This window comes from Pygoscelis adeliae, unplaced genomic scaffold (genome assembly GCF_000699105.1).
Source record: "Pygoscelis adeliae isolate BGI_AS28 unplaced genomic scaffold, ASM69910v1 Scaffold3, whole genome shotgun sequence".
NCBI lineage: Eukaryota > Metazoa > Chordata > Aves > Sphenisciformes > Spheniscidae > Pygoscelis > Pygoscelis adeliae.
In genome coordinates this window covers 502,484-520,344 of record NW_008824446.1, presented here as the reverse complement: position 1 = coordinate 520,344, position 17,861 = coordinate 502,484, and the positions used below count along the sequence as shown (strand labels likewise).

The 17,861-nt window shown below is 38.0% G+C and overlaps 1 protein-coding gene across 1 annotated transcript in view; it reads left to right on the top strand.

Annotated features, from left to right (window-relative positions):
• GPHN (gephyrin) overlaps positions 1-17,861 on the top strand; it is a 211,087-nt gene that overhangs the window by 70,953 nt on the left and 122,273 nt on the right. The window lies entirely within an intron of this gene.

The window sequence follows — 17,861 nt, the reverse complement described above, 5'->3', positions numbered from 1 at the left end:
GAAATATTTGCAAGCTCTGTTGAAAAGAAGAAAACAGTAGTAAAACAGCAGTAAGGGATTTGAATGTTTCATAGAATGAGAAGCAAAGCCACAGTAACGAGCAGGAAATCTCACTTTTTTTATCTTAAAGTTTGCAATTCCGTTTTTTATTCCAAGGTAATTTCAGAATGGAAGTTGGAAGAAGACTCAGCATATCCTGTGGGTGCACAAATGGTTCATATCCCAGTGATCCCAAATACTTTCAAAAATACACTCAGAACAACAATATGATTATAATTTACTTTTTATGGGGGTAAAGAGAAGGGTTCCCCTCTTCTTGGCATTACTGATGCCTTTTAGCAATGTTTTCACATGGGAAAACGGTAGGGACCACAGCTCATATGGACATCTCTCTGTTAGTTTAAATTAACTGGCTTGGCTCCTATTAGCAGTGTAGCAGTATTAACAGTGGGTAGATCTTGCAGTCCTTTCTGTAACTGGGGGAGAAAAATATGCCTGCCATCGGACTTCTGCATGATGAAATTTTAAATTTGGAACTTTGGGAATTTTTTCCTTTTAGGCATTTCTAAAAATAGTTTCCATTAAAACATCTCTTCACAGCAGATAATAGGGAACTGAACAAAATTAAACATCAGGTTAAGGCAAAATAATCTTGAAAACATTGTCAGGCCTGTAATTATGCATTCTTGCCCTTAATGTGTCATTTTTTTCTGGTCATGGTCTATTACAAAGGGTTTAATAAAAGCTTAATACAGAGAAAATTAACAAAAAAATGTATAGACACGTTAGGAAGACTTCTCTGTGAAGGCAGCTTGAAGAAATGGTAACTAGAGGGCAAATTCTAGTTTGGATTTAAGATGTATCAAAAATTGACTGAGTTGGTCCTTTTGACATAAGCGCACCAGAGTAGCAAAATGACTCACTATTCAAATAGTTGATCATTAAAACTAATACTTATTAAAGAATAGAGAATTTCTCATTTGCTCCTTGCCTGCTGTGTAGGAGCGCTTCCAGCCACTAAGTGGAAAGGAGCTAGAAGAGTCTTGGAAAGCAGCTGGCTTCAGCAGTTATTCTTAGGATTATAACTGGTCCTTTGCCCGCTTCTGCTAATTGCTACCACGTGGAGCAGTGAATCTTTAGCAAAATGTTAACTCAGTATAAGTACCAGAATAGAAAACCAAAATTACTATTGTCACACTCAGGCATGAAAGTCTTATCAGTTATGGAGAAGAAAATAATTACTTTTTAACCTTAATTTAGACCATTCACAGATATTTTAGCTTCTCGTCACTTCCTGCATATATTCTTTTTCCCAATTATTTTGTAATGAGAATACCCAAATTAATAGCGAGGTGCATAATCTACTGTTGATTATTTATTATTGACATTTAAACTTTCACTAGATTTAAAAAGTCCATCTTTTCTTCCACAAATAAACATTTTCTTACGGTTTGCTGAGATCAGTTTGTCATAGTTCATTTTCACTGAGCCTTGAAAGACCTCCCTTTGGAGAGAAGGTGCTAGCAATTTTGTTCTTGATGTGGTACAGCCAACTGTAGTTGCTGCTGGCCACAAAATCACAGGATTTGATAAAACTGCTAATGCATGCTCTAAGTACATCGTACTCTATAGTATTAATATCTACTCTGGTTCAGTCAATGTATGCTATCTCTGGCTGGTTTATGCCATTACTAATCATATGATGGAAATCACTTGGTCTCCTCTGCCTAAATTTCCTGTCATTCTGTTCTAAGCCCAGATAGTAGTGTTTGATACAGGAAGGTTTGGATATGGAAGAAATTCCTGTTCTATGACCCCAATTTCTAAATTTGAAGTTATATCAGCCTCTATTATTCCTGTGCCTTGCTCAGCTAGGAAAATGGGTGGATGATACCCAGAGGATCAGTATAAATAATGTTCTGTCAGCTTAGCCTATTACTACTGCATTCCTTAAAAGCTTTGTTGCGTATGAGTACATGGCAAATTCATATGGATTCTGTCTCTGCAACCTTTCCGAACCCTAATTCATCAGTGCACAGCAGAACTAATGATTCCTGTATTGCGTCTAAGGTTCTCTATAGTTTGCAGGAGAGGGAAGAGTTGGCTTCTTGTTGCATATTTTTGCCTTACCAAAGTGAGATGAAGGTTTTCAGTGTTACCAACAAGAAGTTAGTGTGCAGGCAGATAAGTACACATACAATGTGGACTTATAAGAGGACAGAAATAGTGAAGTTTGAATCCTGGATGGTTGACCTTTAGTTACTAGGAAGATACTTACTGAATAAAAAGACTCACGACTGAAGTGACAGATGAGTTAAATTACTGAATTTTATTACTGCTGGGATTTTCTCAGTTCTTACATTCCAGAGTTCATTAGTGTTTCTGAAATAGAGCAGCAGCTAAGATTTCTGAAACATGGTTTAATTTGTTTAAAAAAAAAACCATGATAAATGAGTGCTTAAGTTAAAGAGAAGAGGAGATTCAAGGTAAAAGAAAGGTGTTGATAAGTTTCGTACTTTTGCAACTCTTGCCATAGAAGAGGGTTACCCCACAAGACTTGTGAGACTAATTCTTTTCATTAGAGTGTGAGTGTATCTAAGCCAGATTCAAACACCAGCCTACACTAGTGATGAGTAACAGTTAATGAGTTCTTCAGTTTATCTCACAAATGGCCGGCAGTGGCTAATGGGTACTCCTGTTCATCTTCACAAGTTATTTTGCAGTGGATATGGGAATGAGCTCACAAGACCATCCCCTTTCCCCTCTTATACATCTTGTGCTAGAGGTAAGTGTGGTTTTGGGGAATAAGGGTGGGATGTCATGAGATGAAAGTGATGTGCGCTTCTTAAGTTTTTCACAAACCTCAATAAAGGCATGTATCTGGGGATGGGCAAAGATTCAGCTGAATTCTTATTTTTTGCCCAAAGAGGTTACCCAGTCCTAAACTGACATGCTTTCCTTGAACTGGGAGTCAGAAATCCCTTTTCTCTTCTGTTTTTCTGCTGCAGAAATTCCCAACATTCCCATTATGTGGGCTCCAGAGAGGGGTAAGCAACATCTTCAATCCCACCCAATCATTTCCAAACTAATTCTTTGCTAGTATTTTTTTGCTTTTTTAATCATCATCAGAAACAGTTTTTAGACACATTTTTCCCATTTGTTTGATTTTCTTGTGGATTCTCATATTTTTGTTTTATAGGAAGGTCCCATGGCCTCCCCAAGTGCTAGGGTCAGACTCATCTGCTGTTTCCATTTGTGTGCTATTCTCCTGTGGATTTTCATGGTTCACTGTGATCTAATGATATTAGCAGAGGGTGAGCATTTAGATTCTTGGGACTGTTTCACTCATGGTATCCTAAGTTACTGAAAAAGCACTGCCACCCTGCTGCCCTGTCAATTGGTTGGCAGGCTTATGTTTTGTCCTTGCTGACAGTTGCATCTGATCATTCATGGGCTTTGGTCTTTTGCTGCCTTGCCTGTCTGGGGACTGCCTGGCATTCACTACTCTCTTATTCTCTCTACCTGCTGGCTGCGTCCTCCTGAAATCTTGGCCCTTTGCCTGACTGTCTGGCATTACCTCTTGACCAGCTAATTGCTTGACACTGACTACCTACTGCCCTGTCCATCTGTTGAACGGCATGTATCTCCTCCTTATTGTCCTTTCGATCTGATTGCACCTGGGCATTGGCCTTCTGCTGCCCTGTCTCCCGCTCCGAGTGCCTGGCATCACCTTGCTGCTGAGCACATCTGCTGACTTTGCGGAATTGCTCTTCTGCTGCTTGACTGCTTGGTACTGCTTTACCGACTTGCTGAATGTCTGGCGTTTTCCTCCTGCCTTTTCACCTGCTTCTTGATTATAGTGTCCCCTTGCTGCTCTTTGAGTCTGCTTACTCACTGATACTTGCTCTTTTGCTGTCCTGTCCACTTGCTTTTATGCCTGGCATTTCTATCATATTGTCCTGCCCACCTGCCTAGATTTTCTTTCTAAATATGCACCAGTCTGAAAAAAATTAAGAAGAATTGTAAGGAATGGGGAAAAAAAATTGTCTGGCTCCTTCATGATGTGATTCAGTTCGACATACCAGCCAAAAACTGATCTCAGTACCAGCATCCAGCCTTTTCATAGAACCGCTCAAAACCCTTTCCCTCCTTACAAAAAAATAAAAAAAAAGGAAGCTGAATTGTGTTTAGTCTTTGCTTCCATCACTTCATTTGATAGGTGTATTACTGTTCAGTAATACTGCATTCAGTATTAAATTCAGTAGTAATTAAGTGCTAAAACACATCACTAATATAACCTACGGTAATTCTCAGAATCCATGGAAGGTAGGTAATAACAGGGAAATAAACAATCTGTTGCTGAGGCTCAGAAAGGTTAAGGTTTGAATGTAGAGCTATGTTCAGTAAGCACAGTGGATCAAAGGAGCTAAATAAGAAATTTTACAGATCTCTTAATTTAAAACACAAGGTTGCAGCTAATCTAAAGAAGCCACTGGATCAGTACAGTATTACCAAACCGCAGTGTGTCGTAGTTGCTGCTTCCTACTCTTTCTGTACTGGGAGAATGGTCAATTGCCAGTTTACAGAAACCTTTTGTCACTCTCTCGCAGATTAAGAACAAGGACTTGACTGCATCTGTAAGGTCTATGGTAAGGGAATAGATCATTGTCGTAGCTTAGAGTAAGAAGCAGGAATTCCTGCCTCTTTTCTTTAATTCAACTCACTTGACCTCTCTTTTCCTAACTCTGCCACAGTTTCTAGCTTATCATGAGTGCTTGTGGTTTTAATTACGCTTTTGAATCCAGTACAAACTAGGAACCAGAGAGAACATTCTGTCATAACGAACCCTGTCGTAATTTCATAATAAAGTCTTCCTACGCTTAAAATAATTGCAATATTCTTTTAACTTTAGCTTTTAATCTCTCCAGATTTAATATTACTACTTTTGCTATCTTCAGAGATACCCTAAATATGCGAAATCATGTCTAACGGTAGAGGCAGAGCAGCATCCCTTGAGTCAGTAGCTCTATCACCTGTGTGAGACCAGCTGTGAAATCAGAGAGAGACGCTGTGGGAGAGCACCTTGCTCCCCTGCTCCCGACACCAGCTTGCCCCTGTGGAGGATGGCTCTCAGTACAGCAGACAGTGTTCCGAGTAAGAGCCAGCGGGAACCTTCTCCTAGTTTTCACATTAGTCTGTAGAAATCTGGTATACTTGTATCCTGCTCCAAGGAACTGGAGGACACGAACGTCTGCCTTTACTCCCTTACGGTATCCTAGGCTCTCTTGTCCTCTCTCTCCCCAGCCTTTCCAACCCTTCCTTGCTTCTCCAGGCATTTTTTTTCCTCAACTTGTGAACTCTTAAAAGGCAGTAGGCTGGCAGTCTCTCACTTCCCACCAGCTTCACGCTGTTGAGGGGTCTGGTGACAAGAACAGATCTCAGCGGCAATTCTCTTTCTCCAAGCTTCAACTCCCAGTGTTACTTTGCTGCTTCCCTAGACTGTTGTTTCAGAAGTGACATCAGATGCTGGAAGGGAGGAGGAATATTCACTCTAGCACTGCAGGGCTGCAGGATGCTGCTAGAACTCATTTCTTATCCCAAGAACCATAAGTCATTTTTCCGTGTATCACTTTAGTTATTTTTAATATAGTTTTTTAACAATTAATATTACCTCAGAAAAATGGTTAGTTTTCAAATAACATGCAGGTTATATAAACTTCAAACAAAATGGGGAAAAGCATTAGAAACTCAATGGAAACTCAAGGAAAATAAACACAATGCTTTTTCTTGAATGTATGGAATTTTCTAAGTTGAAAATTATGCCTGCTGGAGAATTGATGCAGTGCTGCCTCAGGCAGCTTCACTGTAAAATATCCAAGTAAATCGGTCTTCCATCTGCAGTGATGAACTTATGGTACAAATATTTTAATCAGTTAAAAAAAAAAAAAATTTGCACACAAAGCCCTGGGAATAACATCATATCTATCAAATCCCCGGAACAATGAAATACAACATTATTTTGTCTTTTTTTTTTTTTAAACTTTTTTTGTTTGGGTTTTTTTTTGGTTGGTTTTTATTAAGGTATTCTTTAGTCTATCCTGTGCACTTCTCAACAAAAAATTAGCTTCTAGAATAGTCATGAAGAGTTACCAGTCTTCCCAGCTTATAGAGTTTCCCTTTCCAGGATAACTAAATTTCCTGTTATCAGCCTAATTGTATCTCAGTTTTATTTCCTCTTGTTAGACTCTCTTCCATCCTTATTATCTCTGATAAAAAAACTTGTTACATTTCTAATAGTCATTTCCTGAACTGCTATGTCTAAATCCTACAAATTATTTGTCAGGAGAGTGTTTTTCATATATCCTCTTCTCACTTCAATGCACTATTTAAATTCCATTAAATTTTTTACAGTTTGCTTTCTTTATTCTTTTCTGTTTTCTAAAGGTATCCTTTCAATCCAAGTCAGCATTGTAGCATCTAAGCAGCTAATTTCTTCAGTTGTTTCTGAAAAGAAAACAAATTCCTAACTAATACAGGTCTTTTGCTCTCAAAGAGAAAGATAGGTATATAATTATTTTGTTACCCTTGGGATTTCCAGGTGTTCCACTGCCCTGATCCACTTAATCACTGCTTTCAGTTTCAGTTGAAGTTTTCCATTCTTTTAAGAATAATGTGTCTGACACTGACTCATATCAACTTGGAATTCAGATTTTATCATGTCTGTATGTTGCTTCTGGATCCAGCTTGAAAAAAATTATGTTTAATTTTAGTTAAGAATGCTTCAGATGATGTGTTATGCCAATGAACATATATGCCTTTTGGTTCATGCATTGTCATCAGTGATGAACGCTTTTGCTGTCACAACTCATGTAAAAATTTGCTGAATGTATATTGATACTGATTAAGTTCCAGCGTCTCTCTACTGTTACCTCTTTACTTAGTGGGTAAATAGCTTTTGTCGGAAAAATGGGGAGATAGATACACAAAGTGGATGTAAGAAGCAAGACAATACTGGTTTTATGTGATTACTTCTGAGCATCGCAATTTGTAACCCATGATTTTTTCTTTTATTCTGTTGAATATATTTGGGAAGATTTAAACATTCAATCCTCTGGGTTCCCTTTTCTTAAAATGTCCTTTAGAGTACAGGCTAGGAAAAGGTGTTTACATGGTTATGATGCACTTTTAACTACTTCCTTGTTAAGATAATATTCATGGCTTAAAGTTAGTGAACTTCCTTAGTAAATTAAACTGATATATTCACTGAGTTTATACATGGAAGAGGACCCAGTCATCCATCCTTCAATGACTGCTGCAGAATTGTTCACCCCAGTACTTTTTTCTGTTGTTCTGCCCAGCCAGGTTTTAGATTCTGAATTTGCTGGAGCTTCTTTCACTTCACTTGGGAGTTTGATGAAGTCAGATAGATGTCATGGTTCGGAAATGTTATCTGAGACTGCACCTAAACTTCTGTTCGATTAGTCCTTTACTGCTCTCTTAGTACATCACAGCAACACTAAATAATCTTTTCCACCCTCGCTGTTTGCTTTCAGGAAATATTTGTACACCTTAATTATGCTTTTTCTTTTAATCTTTTTGCAGATAGACTGTAGATAGACTTCATGAAATAAGCTTTATTTTATGTAGTGTTGCAATCATGTACATCACTCAAGTGGCAGATTTTGCGGATTTCAAAGCTGAATGAAACATACACATTGCACCATTTTTTTTGTCTGAGTTTTTGGACTATAGCTCCCTTTTCAAGAGTGAAAAATGATTGTGTTATCGCTGCTTCTTTCTACGAGGTGACCAGTTCTTTCTTTCAAACCAAATAGTGCTTATGTATCCAGTAGTATACGGAATTAATCCATGAACAGCAAGGCCTAAAACAACAGTCCTTTCAAACTCTTCTACAATTTATGGAAGTTTTACTGATTTCTATTGTTCAGCATTGGTGGTTCCTGGGATGAGAAGAACAGAGAAAGGCACAAAGTTCTTTTTAGATGTCTTTGTCTCCTAGGGATTTTGTTTCCTGCAGCATCTTAATGAGAAGCTGCTATTAACTCATCATCGCTTTTTGCAGACAAGAGGGAGTCTGTAACAGTAGAGTTTTCTTTTGACTTTTTTAAGCATAGCAAAGATGAATTTACTAACCTAGCTGGAACTTGTGGGTTTTTCTCAATTAGTAGCTTGTCACATTGTTAAGACAGCTTAATATTTTCCCCAGAAATATTTTGTGTCTTTGTTTCTTTTCCTTGCTAGCTTTTTTAAAATGAGGATTTTTTTATTTAACTCTTTTAATCAGACACATAGTATTAGGCAGCTCACCTTAGGTGGATCTGATTTCTATGTTACTCTGAATTAGTCTTTCATTATCCATATACATCATATAGAAATACTGCTGTCTGATTTTCTTACTGAAGTTAATCTGCTTAGAGTTATGATAGCTGCTGTTCTCTGAATCGCTACCATTGCTGTGGTAGTGAGCTGCTTAGCATTTATTGCAAGAGTCCAGTCCTGTGTACGTTTTAAGTACACAGAGGAAGAACTAGTTGCCTGTGCCTATCTAAGAATCTCTTCTGCCTTACCAGATGTATTTATTTCTCAGTGGTCTGCTTACAGACTGCTAGTATAAAAATCAATCTGCTGAAGAAGTTCAGGCACAGAGTGAATTTTATTAAAAAGCAAAAAGATTTTTCTGCACAACATGGTCTGCTGCTTCAAGCACAGCAGAAGTGTATGTGAGGGGAGGTGCTTATATACCTATGTTGCTATATCTATATTAATGAAAAGGTGCCTACATTATAAGAACTTCAGGGTTCCGAAGTTAAGAGTTGGGCAGTTAGGAAGTAAACTGACAGAATTTGTCTATACAATGCAAAGTTGCATTAATGTGAAAGCATCACTCTGTTGCAGCTAAGGAGTGCCAATAAATGATTGAACTGCTTTTAGCTAGGGCATGAAAGATACTGTAATGTCTTCTAAAACTGGAAGAAACTGGTGTTTTGGATACAGAAATGTGTATAGAAAAGATCTTGGGAACAGTGAAATAAAGGGAAAATATTTTACACTGAATTTTGTTATATTGTTAACTATTATTATTAAGTATTGTAAACAATTAATTAAATAGTAAAATCAAATTCCAGAGGAAAAAGTAAACTTGATATATTTAATATTCCTCATTCAGTGTAGATTAGGAGTTCTGCTGTCTTCTGTTTCAGTGCTCTGTGCTGCAGCAGTCTCAACAAAGTACTTTCCATCTTCTCTTTGAGAAACCTCTTCATCCAATTGTTTCCATGAGAATCTTGGAGGAAAAAAAAATGTGATTTGTGCCAGGAGTTAAATAATCCTGTATAGGAAATTGTTTGACAGAATGCACAGTAGGTCACTTTGGCTTTCAAAATCTGTTGTTCAGTTCCAATGAGTGCATCATTCACATGTACCTAAATCGACAACTGTTCAGACTCTGAACACACGAATTGCATCACTGGATCTCACTGAAGAATCCTTTCTATGAGTATTTAGGTTATGGCAGAAGTACTTTAGAGCTGTTGTTATTAGACATGCTTTATCATTTACTTGGGGAGTAAAGATACTGTGTAAGGGAATCTTAAGAGAACGTAAAGTACTTCTTGTAATTCTTGTATTGTCGTGGTATATTCTTGAAAAATTATCACTCAGTAGTCCATCCTTTGTAGTGTATTTTAGGAAGGATTTTTTTTTTTAATCTTCAACACTGATGATTTGAGATCTGAAATTGTTTGGAGGTGCTACTTTACCTGTGGCAGAAACTGACTGGAGTTTCGGAAGTACAAATATTTCATATGCAATATTTGTTCTTGGCAGAAGGTAGCAAATGATAGGAAACAACAGACAACATTCTCAAAAGGAGTCCCACATCTCAATCTCAGTAGCAAAAGCATTGCAAAATTATTTATTTAGAGAAGTGAAATTGCAAGTAAAAACTTCTGGTTCTTTCACTGCCCAAGGGAATGGGCAAGTTCTTAAGAGAAAGCAGCGTACGTTTCTACCTGGTGGCCTCATTCTTTGTGTACTGATGAGGATCACTGAAGAATAGGGTCTATTCTCTTCCTGTGATGCTAATATCACAATTAAGCAAAAGAGACAGGTTTGTTTCTCTTATGTAGTTATAGATTTCATTGCTTAATATACTTCACACACACACACATAAAGAATCCAATTTTGGCACTAGTTTTGTATGAAATGAAGCTAACTGTACCCTGACTCCCCTTTGGTACAGATATATAGTCTAGAAGATAGTACACATAACCAGAAGCACTATACAGGGTGGTTTTTTTATGAGACAGTGCTCCCTAGTTGTTATACTGTTAGTTAAAGCTCATTACATTGTCAGTTGCATTAATTGTAGAATTCTTATTGATGCTTTTATTGAGATATTGTAGATATTCTTATTGATGCTCATTTCTCTCATTTCTGCTGTGTGATTTGCAGAGAACAAAATTTTTCACTTCTCAGGTTTTGTTCCACTTCAATTTTTAAAGAATTTTGCAAAAGTTGTGATGGATTGCATAGATTTTTACATTTTATATTAAATGGAAAGCAGTTTGAAGTAACTGAGGGAAAACTTAAAAGAATAATAATGATTAATAGATAAAATTTTAACAGTGGTTTTGTAATAGCAGAATGGTGTCACTACCTTTACCACCAAGTCTTCAGCTGTACTACTTTTATTGAATAGCAAGGGATTCATTCTTAGATGAAGTGGACCTGAAGTGGGAAGCACAGCAGTTTGCACATGAAAAAGAGGACTAAAAAAGGAAGTAGGCACCTGACCCTTCTTTGAAAGCAGGTGCAGTGGCTTCTTTCCAGTTGTTGATTTAACAAGCTAATCCTCCTAACCTCTCCCCCTTTGCAAATACTCTGCCTTTTGACACTGGCTTAACACACACCATTATACAGCTGTAACATACTGCATCTGGTGGCCTGCGTACATCTTCATAGAGCCTAAATGCATTCCTCATAGTGCAGAAAAGCATTTAGTAAGCGTTTTCTTTGTTTGGTTAACTGTTTCTAAAAATCATTGTTCTATTGTTTTTATGACAATGTATGGGGGTGGGCAGTATCATAAAAATAAGATCAGTTTGTATGGCATAAATATTTTATACACATTTACTATCTTAAAACTTTGTTTAGCAATCAGGATTAAAAATTATTATTATTATTAACAATATATATTAGAAGTGATATTTAGAAGATGCATATGGTTTGGTTGCCCAGATGCATCAATTTCATTAACATTTCTATTACATAAATGGGGCAGGCAAATCACTGATCTATGAAGTTATGTAGATCAAACGCAACCAGGTTTAGCTCAAAACTTAGATACAAACCTACTGAGGTGCAGGAACAAGTTACAAATTCCACAATGTTGCTTTCTCTAGTATAGTCATTTAAATTTTCAGCTTCTTTATTGTGTATAAAAATGTGAAGCATCTTCCCCAATAACTGTCATTGGAGTCGAACTATTAAAAATTAAGTATATTCATGGCTTGGTCATGCATAAGTCATTGAGTATTGTCAGAGGTACCTCTACCAGCCAGTTGCTTTTTATGGTCATATACACAGTGGAATTGTAATGATATAATCGTTTGCTGATACCAGTTTATAAACAAGAAGGACACTGAATTAGCTCCTGGCCTCTGAGTCTCAGGCCATACGCATTAGGTTACAATAAATGGTATGATGGATCCCAGTGAGGAGAGTGAGGGAATTTGGAGGGGGCAAGTTGCAGGCAGAGGGAATCATGGATATGGGGCGAAACAGAGAAAACAGAATCTGTATTTAATTTAATCTAACACTGTGACACTTTCATTCCTCACTCAGATAAATTCTGTAGGGTCATTCTTTGATGTTTGGGGTCTTGGTGGCAGCAGAGTCACTGCAAATATGCTGAGAGTGCAAGCAAACTTCAAATCGGCATTCTTGTGCTGCAGAATTATTGTCAGTGGAAATGCGTTATTGGTGCGTGCAGATACACCAGTTTGTAGAGTTCATTTTTAGTTGGCTACATTAATCAGGGTTTCATCCACCTTTGGCTGTTTGTAGATTTGAGTTGGGAGAAGAAGAAGAAAAAGAACATGTAATCAGGTCAGTTATTGGAGGAAGATGTACCAAGCTCACCATTGATAAGAGGGAAAGGCGACAGAGTAAGCTACCCTAATATGTTTAGACATGTTTCATTTTACTTTATGTAAAATAATTCTATAATTAGAGCCTGGGAGAGCTCTCAGTATGTGTCTGTGTGTGTCTGACACACATAGCAGCATTTAACATCAAGAAGACCCAACAGGAACATCAAAGTGGAGACTCACCAGACTCAAGCTGAGTTTCTTACTGTACAGTAAAATTGACAGAAGCCTCCACTTCATGAGGAGGAGCAAACACACGCATCAGGGGCAGCACTGGCCTGATGTCTAGCTAGCCACCACCAGTCCATCCTGTGAGCCCAAACATAGTGATTAGTGCTTACTGTAGCCTTACGTCAGTTATTCTCCACTACTCTGGGACTATAAAACAGTTGATGGGTTTTTACAGGCCCACATCATTAGCACTCATGGGTAACTTATTGTTAAGGAAACAATGACTGTCAGGCTATTACTTTTAAGGTGCATGTGGCCAGGTTCATTGGTATGGGTGTGAATCTGTAAAAAACTCTCGAATGACAGCAAACACCTACTTCTGGGATCCACCCTGTCCAGAAGCAGCTATTCATTGCCCTCTGGATGCAGGCCATTCTTGACTTACATGGATCTGTGACAACTACTTTGACATCGAGAAGTCAATGATAATTGTGATTGCATACATGTGAAAGGACAGCCATTGCATGGTGTATCTCTGGCTGCAAGCACCCCAATGATGTGTTAGGGCCACTGTATTGGTAGGAAGTTATTAACTTTGATGGCAAGTTGAAAGACTTTTACAAATCTGCTTGATTTTGGTTGCTTTGCAGCAATAGCATATATGATCGGTTTTATCAGAGAACATCATTGAGAGAACATCAGAGAGCACAGTTTCTGTCAAGCCTTCCATCCATAAAAAAGACACAATATCATCACACAGGTTATTGGGGGCAGGGAATAAGAACAATTCAAGGAAAGACAGCATGATGGTGAGAATGAGTGACTCAAAACTGATCCTTATCCAAAAACGTTTCAGTCCATTGAAAGAAACCAACTACTGCAACCTGTGTTTCTTATTGTACTAAGAGAAGAAATAGATAAGTGATTTTTGGGCGAGAAGCTCTAATCAGTCTAGCTCCATGTAAGCTCTATTCTCTCCCCTGCAAAATAAGAGTAGGGAAGTAGGGAATAAGCTGGAACAGTTGACTTGTGAACAGAAATTACAGGCACACGTTATCTCCAGCAGAGGTATACTGAATAACCTTGAAGAAGGTATCTTGTATCCAAGCTGAGAGGTGCAATTTTTGTTGCTGAAGTATACACTTCTTACACAACTGGTTGACAGATGTGACTGACATTTTTGTTGCGTATTTGACTGATCTGTCTCCATAGTTCTTTGTGCAGTCTTCTGAAGTTTGACTGTGGTCTGTGAGCTCTGTTGCAGAGGGTGTATAGGTATTTCTTTGGTTAGGCCCTTCCAAGACTTCTGCTTTCAACAGCAAGCTCAAATAGGTAATAAAACGTTATCTATGCTAATTCTATAGTCTGTTAAATATAAATTATCTGCAAATTTGTCCATTAATTTGCATAAATAGCTTTATGATATGCTGTGCAGAGTCATAGATTTGAACTTTTTCAACAGAAATAATATTTTCAATGGAGGCAGTCTTGGTCATCTTAATTTAATTGAATTTATTATGACTTCTCAGTCTCATATTTGCATTTTAGTTGAAGAGATAAAACCATATTACTGTCCCAAAACTGCTGAAAAGTATATGAAATGTCTCAGGTCATTATTTACTATTAAGAGGTCAAACTTTGCTATGTTTAATACCTGAAAGACAAAAATAAGGAATTTCTGAACATGTCAAGAAGAGTAGTCCTAGGTCCTTTAATTAAATCAGTCTGCAGTGGGTATATCCTCCAGAAGCTGCCTGGGAGGGCTTCCACAGGTTAGGAACTGAACTAACTTAATTTATATGGAGGCAAAGAAAGGCAGTGAAGCAGCAGAGAACTCTGTGAAACCAATTGGCAGCAAGCCATCTGTTAAGCAACCACAACTACGTCAAAGATCTCTAAAAATATATCAGTTGGTTTGGGAACATAATGCCCTAACTCCAATAAAAAGCACTTTGAAAACAATAAAAAATGTGTTTTAAAATAAATTGCATTTATTCATATAGTAATGAAATATAAGAAGAACTGCTCTCATAGACATTCTTAGTAAGTTCTGAAGTGTTCCATGAAATAATTATTTATTTGTTAGTCTCTACGTCTCCTCTCTGGAGTAGAAACTACTGTTTTATTTCAGTCCCATTGTCTCTCTCCCTAGTTTCCCCACAGCCTGACACTTCTATCATGTCCTGTCTTCCTTTTTGCTTCTCCTGAGTTTCTCCCTCATGTACTGTCCATCCAAGCCACCTTGTGCAGTCTTATTTCCATCCCACTCGCTTCATTCACTTGCCCTTGCTCTACTCTCATCCCTGCCCTTCTGACAATCCTGCTGCTTGGACTTCCTCTCAGCAATTCTTCCTTTCTACTTAGGCTTCCCTCTTCCCACATTCCCTTCTCCCATCTAAATACAGACCTCTCCTTTCTTTGTAACCTCCAAACTGGCCTTTCTGCATTTCTCTCTCTCCTGAACTCTCGCCTTTACCTTCAAATGCTTCCACTGCTGTGGAACCCTTCCCTTCCACCTCCATCTTGTATGCATCTGTCTTCTTTGCACTACCACCTTATGTGGGAGAAACTGGGGACACTTCCTTGCTGTCATTTTAGTATTTTATGCAGTATTGTCCACCTACTTTTTATATAGTCTTCAGTCTCAGGTTTGAGAAATCAGTGTATAGCTTCAGTCCTGATGAAGGTATCAGTGTGACAGCTTTGAATGAAATCTCCTCATCATTTTTCCTGCTTCTGCCCACATAGTAGTGTCGTCATCGCTGTTGTAAGAGAGCCAGGGGCAACAGCCTTGAGTTGTGATTCACTGTGTGCCAACGCTATGGACCCCTGCAGCAGGCAAAAGCTGGCTGATGGTGAGACTGCCAAGAAAAAATTGCCCATGAAACAAAGTTTAACAATCTTAATTCAGCCTTGCTAGAATACTGGTAAAACGTGAAGGTGTTGAGTCACTAATTCTTTAATAGTTTGCATGCAGGTAGATGTTGGTACCAGACGGTTAACTCCTGAGCTGGACACAGATGAAAATCTAGTTTTGCCATCTCTCTTCCACCCTTCTTTCAAACCTGAAAGAAGTATTAGAAAACCTGGCCACCAGCACTTTGGTACATTGTTAGGTGAAACAAAGAGTTGTTACAGACAGACACAAAGTATCTGCAAATCACTGTAGCACCGCTAATTTCATTCATATATGCATAGCTAATTAAGAGTGTGCTTCCCAATGTGATGGTGATTTCAGTTCCTGCACACTGCATGTTTTAAGTTGTGTTATTTGAGGACATCCCAAGAGTGGACTTCCCAGTGGCTGATTTCAAGAGCAGATGTCACTGTAAAAGTTGTTTACTTAGCAGCAGCCTTTTTTGGTTACATCCATCCAGTCAGGCTGCAAGTATGAAACCAGGAAGCATTCCCCTGTTTGTAGAAGTCTGCCTGCAGTAATAAATATAAGCGTATATATTTGAAACAAGTTATTTTAAGAAACTTCTGTTGAGGACTGTACTGCTGTTTGGCCTTTCTGCCCTTTCAGATTTTGTTGCTTAGTCTATACATTTTTAATAATCACATTGCCTGCTAGCAGTGACATTTTGTGAAGGTCATTCTTCTTGTGAAGTTGGAGAATGGACTTGAATTTCATTGAAGGACTCCCTGAGCTGCAGGATTGTTGTTTATGGAACTCTTTTGCATCTTGTACTACCTTTGAAGCCTGTTTAGAATTTTAACTGATGATATCTTCAAAGTGTCACTGTGCTCAAGGGCAAAAAAGAAATCTCAAAAAGCACTTTAAACTTAAAACCATTTTTGAATAGCTTTGAAGCATGGTATTAGCTGAAATAAAAGGCGTAGATACAGACTTACTATGTATGCACACACGGAGAATTCCATGTTTCACCAACTTTTTCATTGTCAGCAAAGTGTCTCTTCACCATTGCAATGCCTTTTTCTTCTGTACTATAAAAATCATCAGGTCTGTGGATAGTCTTAAGAATTTTTAATGTGATTGATAATTTAATACCTCAGCAGGTATCTTTAGGCAATCTCCCTCAGTGGAGAGGTTTTAATTTTGTCTACATCACTCCTAGCCTGCTTCTTCTCATTTTCCCTGTGTAGAAATACAGATACTGGGTTGTATTTATATGCGTTTTCTGTTTCTAAGTAGAGGATGGCAGATACTAAAACCAATGTGCTATGCTTGAAATAAAAGAGACTGTGGTGTCAGCTACTGAACTAAAATTGCTTGGTTTTGTATAAACCAAAGTTCCTGCTTCCCACAACTGAGCATATACCAAGTTTGCTTATTAATAAAAGATCTGAAGGTTTACTTGATAGTTTGTGTCTGATGTCTTCTGATACTGACATATTCTTTTAAAACATGTTAAATGTTAGTGGCCATGTTTGAGAATATGGGGATATTGCTTTTCGGGGATATTGTTTTTCGGTTTTATTTATTGCTTTCTGTAAATGTTTTAGCTGTATAGCTAGTATAGGACTCCTGGATCCTTCTCATAGGCATGCCGTTGGGTTAATTCTGTCGTTTTCCTTCTCTGTGACTTTGTTTTTCTATTTGTAACCTAGGAGCTTACAAAAGTACAAGGATGTGATTTATAATTTAATCCTTCCCACAAAATAATTTGTCTGGTTTTCTTCCATTTTATTCTTTTGCTATATCAAACTGCCAAGAAAATTTAGCGTATTCAGAGCTAAGATGTGCTTTTCAATTTCTATTTTGATCGCTGTACCATCAAAGCGTTGTAGTTTGGCTGGATGTTTTACAATGGATTTCTCAGTTTTATGAGCATTCCTAACATTTTAGTTGTGCCAAATAACTTAGAATCTTGTTTCAGAACATGAAACAAGATGATCCACTGAACAGCAACTACTGTGAGGGAAATGAAGAGAGGGTAGGACTGTAACCTGCCTTCGAGGTGTTATATCCTAACTGAAGTTAGAGGTTGGGAGACTGGACGAACTGTGCATTTGAGAAAATTTGTGTTAGGAAGTAAGGACAGAAGGTTGTGCATGTCCCAGAAAAATAATTTTCCATCGGATTCCCTGTGTAGAAAAAGGACTGAAAAGACAAGAATTTTCAGACTCTGCTTCCAGGCTTCTCAATGCCCACTGCATATGGACCGCTTGTGAATAAAAGCCACCAGCCTGTTTGGAACCGCTGTTTTGCTGACATGATCAAAAGGGAAGCCCTCAGCCTCTGGCCATTATCATTACCATTTTACTATTTGCCTGTCTGCCTGCTACATGGGCTTCCCTTTGCAAATTTTTTTTCTGTCTTTTGCGCAGACCGATTCACCCTTCTCATGCCTGGGAAAATCTCAACAGGAAAACGTACATGAGATTGACAAGGAAGAGAAGGCGGTTACATTTGGTCTTTTCTTTGCTTATTCCCAAACATTTTTTCCTTTCTGTTAGAAGGAGTTGATGTTATTTGTGTGGTGTTGGTTAACATCTCCTATATATATAGGGTCCTGACTTTTAACATTTTCTATAGGAGTCTTTACAGTACAGCTA